Genomic DNA, 12908 nt, shown 5'->3' with positions numbered 1-12908 from the left:
TTTCACTTGACAATGTACATGGTACATGGTGCAAAGTGATCATATTGATAATATGAAAGTATAATACTATTATGTTCTTTCTGTAAGATTTACTTTGAGAGCAGTAAACTAGGGTTATGGGAAATGACAAGGGGTTTATTAACGCTGTATTAACCAAAGAAAGAGATATTCACTATGGGGTATCAAACAGACAAGGTGCCAATATCGAACAACAAAGTATGTGTCAACGCCTTGTTAGACTATTACTTGATTCATATTGCCGACACAATTGGATCACTCGGGTAGAAATCCGGTAGTCTTAAAGGTTTGAGAGAAGACGATTGGTGAAAAACAAACCAAACAGGGTTCTTCAGGCTACGCGTCTGACCAATTCGGTTAACTTGTAATGATAATAGGGGGAGTTGGTCCCCGCCAAAATCTCAAGCAGCGTCAGTCTCAGCAGCTTACAAAATAGGGGTAACGAAATAAGCCCGGTATAAAACAGACCAGGCAACTTTCAACCAATAAGCGTGACGTCATGGGAAGAGTATTTTAGTACAGAAGTTAACCTTATCCATTACTGAGTCCTGTAACAAAGAAGGATCTAGACATATCGAAACCGCATTGGCTTGGCCTGAAGAATCACCCATTATGTTTATGGATTCTCATGAAAAAAAGACTAGATAATCGCCGGAAATGGATGTATGCATGGCTTCAAACATTGTCATACGAACATAAAAGCTATTGTTAGACAACGTATAAAACCATCTGTTCTAAATGGTTTCTTTTGAATAGAAAACCCCAGGGCTCACGTCCTCCTGTCCCAATATCGTCTTGTGATTGTGACTGGGGCGCGACATTTGGATGAGATATTACCGAGTGGGCAGATGCTCAGTATGATGGGGAATAATCACGTCTTGCAAACTGAATCAAATTGGTTGTGTTTGATAATCTACAACTTGTTTTGCTTTTCGTCTTTGGGACTACCGGGATCAGGGCACACAATCAAGAATTTTTTCTTTCATTATTCTATGTAGGCCTAATGATAATCGTTCAATTTCTCATCACGTTCTTGTACGAAGACATTTGGCACTTGGCTATTCTTACGTGTGCGCCCGATCAGACACCTCATTGAGGAGTTTCCGGCCAACGCGAACTCCTTTCCCATTGTTCAAGCTCTTGAGCATGACGTTGAACAATGGGAAAGGCATACGAGTTAAGCCGAGCTGACGCGCATTGCATTTCTTTACTAAATCTATCTAAAAAAATGCTACTGAGTAGACGATTTATGCAATTTATGGTTTCAACTCAAAGCGATAAAAGCGCGTTGCCGTGCACGCGACCAGGCCAGGTGCCGCACAGGGCGAAAAAAAAACGGTCCAGATCAATGCCCCAATACGAACGGCCGTTATCGTGGTCACGCTTATTCATAATGTTCCATATTGATTTCAAGGTAAGATTATCGCATCGGGATATTCTACCCTGCCAGAAAAAAAACCTTCAAAAAGAACAACCCTTGCACTTTTTGACCCAATGTATCAGGATTAACCACCAGATACAACAATACCGGTCACCATAGTTTGAGCGGTCAAATGGTGCACTCTAGTCGTACCCGAGGTCACTGACAGAGTTGTTGGGTGTGTCAAGGAAATCACGGTATACATCCGTGAGGAAATGCACCAAACTTCACCAGGAAAATAACAGGTGATTATTGAATGTGTATCAAATTCTCGAGGAAGGGCTAGTTGTTGTTTTAGCCATAACAGCCAAGTATCATGGGGTTATCTGCCCGAGGTTTAAAATGATTTATGATTTCTCAGCATCTCGGAGTCATGGTGTATATATTCATTAGCAATGTCATTAACCTGCTGGTGGTGCTTTTTGACTAAGCCTTTTCCTAGCGCCTTCATGCACCTATACAACGAAGGAGGATAGAGTTGTTTTGAAGTGAAGGAAAGAATAGGGTACGGGTAACTAGTGAGTGGGTGATTATAATTATTGCGGTTACTATTTTTACACTTAAAGATGAAGAGATAGTGAAGCTACTTTTCTACCGAATGTTTAGGCATATGCCATCAAATTTACCGTATTTGAGATATTGTAAGACTAATGCATTTGGATAATCATCTGCCAGTGAAAAAAAGGGACGTGATCGTTTACTTACATTGAAAACTGAGGTTCGCACTTTCAATATTTCACCGGGTATTTCCACGTTTTCCCGACTACTTCTCTTCAAACTGTAGTTTTTTGGTGCCCTATCCGTTCATGAAATCAAGAAAAACTCTCAATGAAAATAAATTTAACGCACAGGACGCACTCAGTCTTGAAAGGATACCGTCCTGCGTGAGCACTGCCGTTTTATGAATGAAACCGGGGCTCTCAACAAAATATTACCATTGATTTATTGGGTCATTGGGAGCGCCAATATATATAGTTTCCTGATCACTGTCAAAATCATTCACAAGAACCCCCGACCGCGCTCAACCCGACGTCACTTGGCCCATTCAGTCCCAGCCCACTCGCTCTTGATTCGCTAAGCAGAATCGTACTATGAGATCCCTTGAATATTGTAGGCGATTTGCTTTGTAAGTCTCGCTTTCTTGTAAAACCTGCTCAGATTTGCTCGCCTTACCTCTTATGGGCTGAGATTGGTCTACATGGTTTTTTTTCTCAATGAAAGCAAAGAGTCACAATGCTATATTCATATCTTGATAACAACACTTTTCATTCACAAGTTGATTTATGGCTCGAGGAACACGACTACCAGTCATCTTTCAGGTGAAACACTTTGTGGCTCTTGTCATTCTCCCAGTCATCTGTACATATCGTGTCCCTTTTAAATTTAACTTGTAAACCGATTATAAGTAACGTACCAATGCGAGGCTTGGAGAATGGGTTCTCGCTTCTGTGATCCAACCAGGAGCAGAATATGGTAGACTTCCGGTTGAACTGTCCTATCAGAAGTGCTAATTCTACATAACCGGTATAATATCATAAAATGAGCGTCACAAGACGTTCTTCTGATGAGACATCCGGTCAGTTTGCATTGGTTCGGAGGGCGAATGAAGAGCCAGTTAATGTCAAAAAATACACCGAGAGTATAATCGATTGGAATAACTAGAATATTAAATGCCCTCACAACACAATCTAAAGCAACACATTATAATTCTACTTCGTCATTGATTAAGGTAGAAAGGTGACATCACTAATAGATGGCGTACGATGACAGATTCTTTCGCCAGATTTGATTTTTGCAGTTGTACATTTCACAGTTAAGCCTACTTCTCGGCTTGTCCTTGCCATCGGCCGTTGTTTGAAGGAACATATCCTTTTTGATCTGATGCCCAAAGGCATTGTTTTTTCCATTAGGAGGTGAAATAGAAAGCTTCCATTGTCGGTGCGCGAGGGTCACACCACCACCATGATAAATGGAACCAGAGGGAATTTTTCGCTTTGTTTTGACAGTGGGGGACGACTTGGGGGGAGATCGTTTTGAAGAGCTCAGTAGCCTTGGTAAGGATGTTGGGTATCCGTTTCCTAGAGGGTTATCAACAAAAAGGTCGTCAGAGATTACAAAGATCTGATTTAAAGGAAGAGAATACATCCAAACTTAGGCTATTGATATCGCAAACAGTGTCGCAAAAAGCCTTTAGATAATGGCAAAGCGTCATGCGCATTTGGCCTAGTTTGAATGCATTGTAGACAAAATATCACAAAGACCCCTCCTGTGGTTAGAGCGCTGCCAAAATTGCCCCGGCTTCCGGTATGAATTAACTCAATTTGTTCAGCTGATATGTAGGTATGATCTGTAGGCATTGTTGTGAATGCTCATCCAGGCTTATATCTTCACATTGTCAAATTACTAGCCCACAAAATCGAGGAGAGGTATAGAGGTTCCTCAATTGTAACGTGACTAGATATATCGTAAGCCCCAGAACTTGTTCGATGACTGAGGAGGAAAGTTGCGAGTGATCACGAATCGGCCAAGTCATCGAGTGCGTAGAGATTAGGTGACCGGGATATCTAGCAATATCACAATTGTAACAACACAGCGAAAATAACTGCGCTGCTTTTTACTCATTGCATTGTCTATTTACATCTTTGATACAGAAATAAAGAAGGCAGCCTTATCTCTTTTTGGTGATATATCAGCAACATACAATTCTAAGAACAATTATGATAGAAACAATTCTTGAGGCATTATACGTGGCTGATGCTTATTTTCATTTACAACAAGGCGACAGACATTTCCGATATCCTGTGGCGATTTTAGGGGCATTCTTCTCTCTCTTACTCTTCAAGGTGACATTTTGTTAAACCAAAATTTTGTATGATACACTTTGAATCAACACCATAGTATACTAGCCGGAAGTGGGAACACACGATCTCCAGATTTTGTATCAAAGGGGAGCAGGTAGAGGCGTATGAAGTTTTTTCCTCTTTGGCCCCATACTCTCGTGTTTATGTCCACGCATTGGTGATAATTGCCAGCAGCATTGTATACAGCCGACCACTTCGCAAGAACATAAGTAGCTGTGACTCTTTTCTCGCCTCCAGAGGAATGGTTTTGCGATAAAAGCTTTTCGATTTACAAATAGTTCTCGTCACAATATCATTTTATGCTACCGTAAAGGAATAATGATATAAAAGTTTCACTTGACATCGTCCCGTGAATTTTAAGTTTCATGATTTCAAAGTCAATAAAATCTATCACATTCTTCTTTACAATTTAAAGCTCTTCATCGTGCCGCTGGCGTCGCCATCTTGTTAACGTCAAATGTTTGTCTTGATGATGCAACATTTTGTAGGCTTAGTTCCAGCATCTAGAGTAATGAACATGTACATGTAGCTTGGAAGTGGAAATCTGGTTGGCTGACTACCAGATCTCAGGGTGTTTTTACAAAAACTGAAAAAACAGGTAAAAAACTTGATTCAGTCACAAATCTTAACGACTTCCCATTGTTTTGACAGCGATAAGTTTCTCCTTTGATCGCCTACCACACCCCTGGTGGAATAGTTCCCACTGGTTTCTGCATGGTACACCTGACGACCTTTAAACTTTAACAATATCACAAACAAATAGGTCCTAAACTGTTGAGGTAGGTTAGCCAGCTTGGATGGCCCGCCTGATCATTAGCCAATCTTCTTTAGTGTAATTGGAACAAATGGGAGCAAGATGCCTTTAGAATGTCAGGAATGGTCGAACAGGTATGATCACCTTAATAATTCTCTATTCAACTTGCCGCATCTTTAAAGCAATGAAGCAAGAACAATGGAATAAGCGGTATCATGTTCCTACAACAATAATACTAAGTTATACATAGTATATTGGACCACCTGCGTAAGTATTTCGTACTCAATAATAATAAGGACTAAATGTATGGTAGACTGATTACAGATGAAGTAAGCAACATATGCTGCTAGTTGGACTGAAGAAAAATCCTTGGGGTTTGGCATAAGGATGTCATCACACATGCCAGAGCTTGACTTAGGAATGTTAACAGCTTGCTAAACCAGCTTCTGTGTCAAACTACTGTGCATGGCCACTGGTATGCTCCGTATCAGGAGCAAACCCTTGATCGTAGGTATTCGTTATAGGACCAAAGATTAACATTTTAAGCATATCATCATGTCGTATTTCGAACTTGATGTGTTCCGTAACACATACTCTATGCGTATCTGGAATTGTTTTTGAAATGTCGAGCTATTGCGCATATGCTAACGATGACACTGGATATCGAACGTGTTATTCATTGTTGTTGAAGAATTTGACAATGAGCCATATCGCACATACCCAGGATATTGAGTTATGCCAATGATATGTTTAGTTGTCTAAGTTACCGGTGAAATACAGATGTATTCGAAGAAGGAAACAATACCGTATCATGTTTTGAAATATGCATGCAGCTTTATTGTGTCTACATCGTGTTTCTTTCAACATTACATTACAAATCGCCCAATGAATTTGTTTATATTGCTGACGATGTCTATAGTTGTCGCTCCGCTCTCAACTAAATACTTTACTTTCCTAGAACTAAAAGCGACAACAAAAGTGCACTTAAACATAGCTGTTGTTTTGGTACCTCCGGAAATATTAGAAATATTTCAGGTAAACAAAGTGTATTTAAGAATTGTCATCCTCATGCAAAACGAAGATTCTCTTGCCTTCTTTAGGCATCAAAATGCCATAGTTTACCTGAAGAATGGGGGTAACGATGCTGATTTGAATCCAGCTAAAACAAGTATGTACTAGCTGGACAGACCCCCGAGATAATAATAACAAAATATAAATATGTTATCGATCAGAGCCCTGGAGTACCTGCCCTTGATTTTGAGCTATACCCTTGAGTGTCTGCGCGCTGATGCAGACCAACCCATTGCCGAGAAGTAGAACTAGGAATATGCTGGAACAAGGAATGCAACCTCAAATGTCTGAATACCATCGTATTTCCCTTCTGAAATTAGAGGCGGTTGTATAACGACAATTAAACAATTTGGAATAGCGGAAGCCAAAAATTCACGAACAAGTCATCGATGAGCCACTTTAAACCATCACAATCAAAATCGGATAGAATATTGGTTATTGATTTGCAAATTGAAAACAAGCAGTCGTATACTAGGCATTTGGCGTATTGCTGCGATCCCATTACAATACCGGTTTGGCCAACTTTCAATACAAATGTAGGCTGACCCTCTTTGTAATCCATTCTGTGCCTGTGGATTTAGTGTAATAGTTTCTTTATATCATATACGCCAATGCAACATGATCCTCTGTTCATTTAATGTCATTTTCTACTCAAGTTACCATCTAACATCAGCATAAGATCTTTGCTTAATATCAAGTTCATGTCAGGACGTTCATGCCACCAAGTTATGTTCTTGCAAATGTTGTCTCCCGATCCTATTACCCGAAGACTCGTACTTTTGACGACATCGTACTGGCTAATAAGCATATCATGACATAAGCACTCAGTGGCCCCACTTACAACCTTTACACTAGATACCTCATTACGTGGTGATATCGTTCGACCACAACAATAATGAAAGCAATAATCAACCAAAACTTTCAAAAACACATCGATATCTCTTTCCCAACCTCGAGGTGCAGGTGCACCTGGAGTCACCTTGACCACAAAACACCACAGGTTCGAGTTCAAGGTGGTATATAGCTTTATTTATCTGTAAAAAATCTCTGGTTTTCGCATACCAGACTGAAAGAGCATCATCATAGAATGCTGGGTCAAGGATACAATACAATCGTCTCAGAATACTTCGTTATAAATCACTTTCCGTGGATAAAGCTGACGAATGTTCGTTTTTGTGACGAGAAATTAAAAAGAAATTGTCGGTTATGCTTGTGTAGAAAATTTCAGATACATTTAGAACATTGCTCATTTGACTTGGCTTAGTCAATGAAACGCCACGTTGGTGACTAACCTTTTTATGAACACCCGGACCAAGGAACTGAAGAATTGCTCATGCCTTGCCATAGCTCGTACGAGAGCTGTATGGTTATCGTAAGAGACCCGAAGTATCAAATTTCGTCTTTATGAGACATTGCTACCAGATTATTCAGATAATCGAGTCAATGATCATTTGGTGGCCACAAGTTGAACTCGTAGTTGACTGACCAGGACCAGAGAAGGTCAATACATGTCCGAATTACGTGCTGAATGCCATGCTTCTGGCACGACCCGTACGTGATCCCTCATGAATCGGTTGTATCACTAGACGAATCTTTGTTCAAGTTTGAACAGATACCTACACTTGATATGGTGACAAGAATTAATGTCAAGTAACGAATGACTACTTTGCAAAGAGTAATATGACAGTACATGTATTCTCAACAGGCATACACATGTTTGATACAATATTCAAGAACTAACACTACCCTTGTTGCGGTGTCGGACTCTTCAGTGACACCAAACCACTATAGGCTGACAATATCACCCTTAAGTCAGCTTCACAAAACGAAGCCGCTGATCGGCACCAAAAAGCCATGTAACAGGTGTATGAAGTGGAGAACTGCCATAAGAGGGAAGCACTGTATACCAAGTAGTTGACGTTTACGCCATCAGATAGAACCACTCTATGGAACCAACAAAGAGACTTCAGGACTGATATTCACTGCCGATAAGTCGGCATGCAGTAAATGGACAAAAAGGACAAACAACAGAAAGCCATCACATTCGAACATTAGTCATAGCGGTTTGTTCATAAAACTCGTACATGTGTCCATTTTTGTATAATATCTTTTCTTGTTTTTTATAGAAGTATAGAAGATTCCATATATACTTCAGATGGTTTCTGCTAAGGGGTAATGGTACCCGACTGATCCTTAGGATATAGCACAGCATATCATGGTATTCTTTCTGGCTCTTCCTCTAGTGGAGAATCCCACTTGCTATCGTGGTGCTAGTTTCTGCCAAGGGGTAAAATGATACATGATAGTGTAGTCCTAGAGTAAAAAGGCATGTTGGCCGCACTTGTCGTTGTTGACGTGCTGCCGGGAAAAGGCGCACAATGGAGAACGTTTACTTAAATTTGTGGGCTGATGGACTGAAATCGCTCTGTTCGCGTTAAGTTTCTTTCCTTAGAGCTCCGCATATTTGCTAAAGGTACGATGATATTATCACGTGATGATGCCCGCAATGAATGGAAAATAAAGAACTATGAAGGTGGACGGCGCGAGAATAGCAACATGTGTTCGAGTAATGCGTCAACATCTCTAAAATACCTGGATGGTATCGCGTCCGATGAATAGAATTTTTAATGTTCTTCGTATGTTATCCCTCTGAGCGGAGGCCGAAGACTGAGAAATAGTTTTTCTCCAGCAGGCTATTAAAAATTATTGGTCTAAACAGCTCAAATATATCTTCAGGAATAATACGTCTAGAGTACTCTTTACCATTGTGCGATTTAGTTCAATTATATTTTGCAGTCCAACGTTCATCCCACAATCAAAAGGAAAATACCCTTTCAACTCATTTTTCAAATCTGTTTCTTCCAACTTTTTCTCCATTATTCATGTAGTCCCGAAGAATTTGATTATCATGTAGGGATGGTTTGGGCTCGCATGCGGCAATATACAACAGGCATGCTTGGTATTACGTTAGTGTATAAATTATTGCACCAAGAGAATGCAATTGAAGTTATCTGTTCATGATTTAAAAAATAGCCGACATTTCTGTATTCATTATCATCATCTAAATGGTAGTGCCGGGTTAGTATTAGCACTAGTCAAACGGCACGACCCGGTCCAGAAATATATAATAAAATCTATAAGATGCAAGTTTCATCATGTACATCAAGTACAAGTATTGGTACCCAGGCCTGCTACGGCAGAGTCTAGCCCATTCCTTCAACAGACTAAAATATAAGAAAGCCACTGAACTCCACTTCAAACCAAGTGAAATCTCGATAAAAATACATGCAATAACACTCTATCCCTTTAGTTCGGCCTCGAGGTGACGCGGTACCTGGTCTCACGTATATTCAGCCTTTTTTTCTTTAAACCCTGTCAACTTCAGAAAAAGGCTGCCCGAATCTTGCCTCACGTTACAAGAAACCCATCCTTCAATTTGGGAAGAAGAAAAGGCTGAATCTCAGGTTGCACGAAACTTCACTCTGTCGAAAGACGACAACATAAGAAGATCGGTTGGCTTTTCTGCTTCTTTCTCATCAGTTCCTATCTATTATTTGAACTGCGGTGAACGTCTTCAGTCACGATTGTGAAACCAAATCCTGTAAACCAAACCTTCGAAACAGACTTACAAAACTAGGAGGGAATATGTGACATACCACTTACACTTCTCATTTTTCTAAGGGGATCAGGAATGGCCTTGATTCGAGCTGGCTTCGTGCAATGTCAACCGGTCTACCAACAGCTACGAAACCAGAACCCCTACCGAGATCCCCTAATGGTTAGAAAATCAGTATAATTAGGTCTATAGAGTTTGATAATAGTCTGATGAGGCTATTTAATTGAGATTTCTGTGTCAACAGTGGTTGATTGGATACATATGGTTAACCAAAGCGACAAAGTTGATTCTATGAAGTATCTCATTTTACTTCAGTATATTAACCCATTATCTGCAGTTACTTACGCCCAAACCAGTGCAAGTTCCAAACCTTTCAGGCATGCAGGCAGGGTGATGTGATCTTCAAGTCCAGAGTCTTTGACTGATGGAGGGATTGCGCAACAACACGATCGTGTCATCCATTCATGTACAGGTTACACGTGCATTTCGATTGGTTAACCGATTCTCTATTGGTTGACCACTTCTGCATATCTATATTTCTATTGGTTAACCGATTCTGCACATCCACATTTCTATTGGTTAACCGATTCTGCATATTCACATTTCTGTTGGTGAAGCGATTCTGCATATCCACATTTCTATTGGTTAACCGATTCTGCATATCCACATTTCTATTGGTTAACCGATTCTGCATATTCACATTTCTGTTGGTGAAGCGATTCTGCATATCCACATTTCTATTGGTTAACCGATTCTGCATATACACATTTCTATTGGTGAAGCGATTCTGCATATATACACATTTCTATTGGTGAAGCGATTCTGCATATCCACATTTCTATTGGTTAACCGATTCTGCATATACACATTTCTATTGGTGAAGCGATTCTGCATATATACACATTTCTATTGGTGAAGCGATTCTGCATATCCACATTTCTATTGGTTAACCGATTCTGCATATACACATTTCTATTGGTGAAGCGATTCTGCATATACACATTTCTATTGGTGAAGCGATTCTGCATATCCACATTTCTATTGGTTTACCGATTCTGCATATACACATTTCTATTGGTGAAGCGATTCTGCATATCCACATTTCTATTGGTGAAGCGATTCTGCATATCCACATTTCTATTGGTTAACCGATTCTGCATATCCACATTTCTATTGGTCAACCGATTCTGCATATTCACCTTTCTGTTGGTTAACTGATTCTGTATCTACATTTCTGTTGGTTAACCGCCTCTGCTCTATACTCTATAATAGCCCACTTTTTACGTAAATTGAAACCAGCACAAACAGCCGAGGAAAACAAAAAATAAGTTCATGAATCAGATGAGTTGTATTTTCTGTCAGCCGTAAATCAACAAAAGCGAACTACATTTGTATATCGTAAACGAGGCAGTGACTCAGAATGATTCGATAAGTTCTGTTGATATTTTCTAAATCGAATCCGATTTCTTTTAAAGTGATTATTATAGCTGATCTCTCTCAAGCTGATTTACGCTACAAGGTTTAGCTATTATTATGCTATTGATAGTTTGCCCAATTCTGTGCTATTAATTCAACGAGGAAGCTCAATGGATTTACTCTCATGCCATCCTAATCTTGTCTCGTGTCAACCAAAACCTAGGTTGGACGACACGATATGAGAATAAAAGGGCATGGTCGAGTGAATTAGACAGTTTTGCAAAAGATAACAGTTGCACTTACACAATCGAATTTACTATGACTGTTGAAAGAAAGGCAGTTGAATGAATTATCATATTGGAATCAATGACTGTATACATGTTGTAAAATCCTTGTACAAAGCAACAAAAGGATCTGCTTGGTTTTGATATTTCGTGTAGCTCATTTTTCTTCGTGAGAGTGCGCTGGTTTTCACGGCATGGCCACATGGCGACACAAAACATGCAACTTGGCAAAGCAGTTCCGGTCTAAAGCCGGAGCAGTTAGGTGGAGTTAATCTTCATGTCAATGCCCTTAATAAAGATTGCAAAGTAGAAATCCAACCCAAACGTTCACCTACAACTTAATATGATAAACTCATTAACCATTGAGAACGTTCCATCAAAGTAAACCCACAGATCTAGAGGTCTCCTCGGAATTCGAATACGGCCACGTGTTTAAAATGTTACAACGCCAATGAGGTGGGATCTGTGGCAAAATTCCCCACGGCACAAACAGAAGTGCTGATCAAATAAAGTTATTTGGACCAGGAGGAAAAAGCAAACGTAGGGACTAACAATGCAAACGAAGAGAATGGTAACTAAAGCAGTTTCGCGGAAGAACAAACCCACAATGGAGACTAGTCTTTCTCAATGCCTGGAACAGGCAAAAGAAATGGCAAACATGTCACCTATTGTTTCGATATCTTACAAGAAGATGGTTCATATTTTAGAACGAGAGCTTAGATATGTTGCATCAGCCCTTTTTTTGGTCGACATGACCGTACATGTTGACACCTCATGTTGCAGTCGATAAAGCCAAACTTCTGCCTGTAAATTACTGACAAGAGGTAGGAGAAGCCGAGTCTGTTTATCTCAAGGCAACTTAGAAACATGGTATAAGAATATCTCCACATATATAAGTGGGATAAGGCTATTTTGGAGGGATAACGATTCTAATTTCCAGAAAAAAAACATTTCACGGAACTTCTCCACGGAAGTGTACTAGTCCAAAATGAGCAGATTTCAGCAACTGTCCTCCTTATCGGAGCATGTCTTCTTTTATACAGGAAGTTGAATCGTCTTTTAATATCCTGTAGATTGGCAAAACCATTGTTTTTAGCACAGCCAGACAGTTCTTAAAAAGTCGCTTGAAATATTTTAAATCGTACTTTAAAGGAATGGAATAAGACTATATTACGTGTACGACCAAAGGGGGTGACATGCACATGTCGGTGCATCTGACAAAAATAACCTCTCACAAATAGCTACATGGATGGACAGAGCACAGACGACTAGTTGATCACGATAGCGAAATCAAGATCAAGCCGGAATATTACGCCACGGCCATCCAACATTCTGTTGTCGCCAACCGATGGTCTATCGAAATAGAACGTGTTGAATGTCATCGAGTGAGCATGTGCATGACATCTAACTTAGATGTATTATATTCTGAACCTTCCTTAGATAGGTTAAAGTGTACATTCTGTCATGT

Source organism: Lineus longissimus, chromosome 3, assembly GCF_910592395.1.
Source record: "Lineus longissimus chromosome 3, tnLinLong1.2, whole genome shotgun sequence".
Lineage (NCBI taxonomy): Eukaryota > Metazoa > Nemertea > Pilidiophora > Heteronemertea > Lineidae > Lineus > Lineus longissimus.
The sequence above is the reverse complement of the archived record's forward strand: the minus strand, read 5'-3'. Positions refer to the sequence as shown.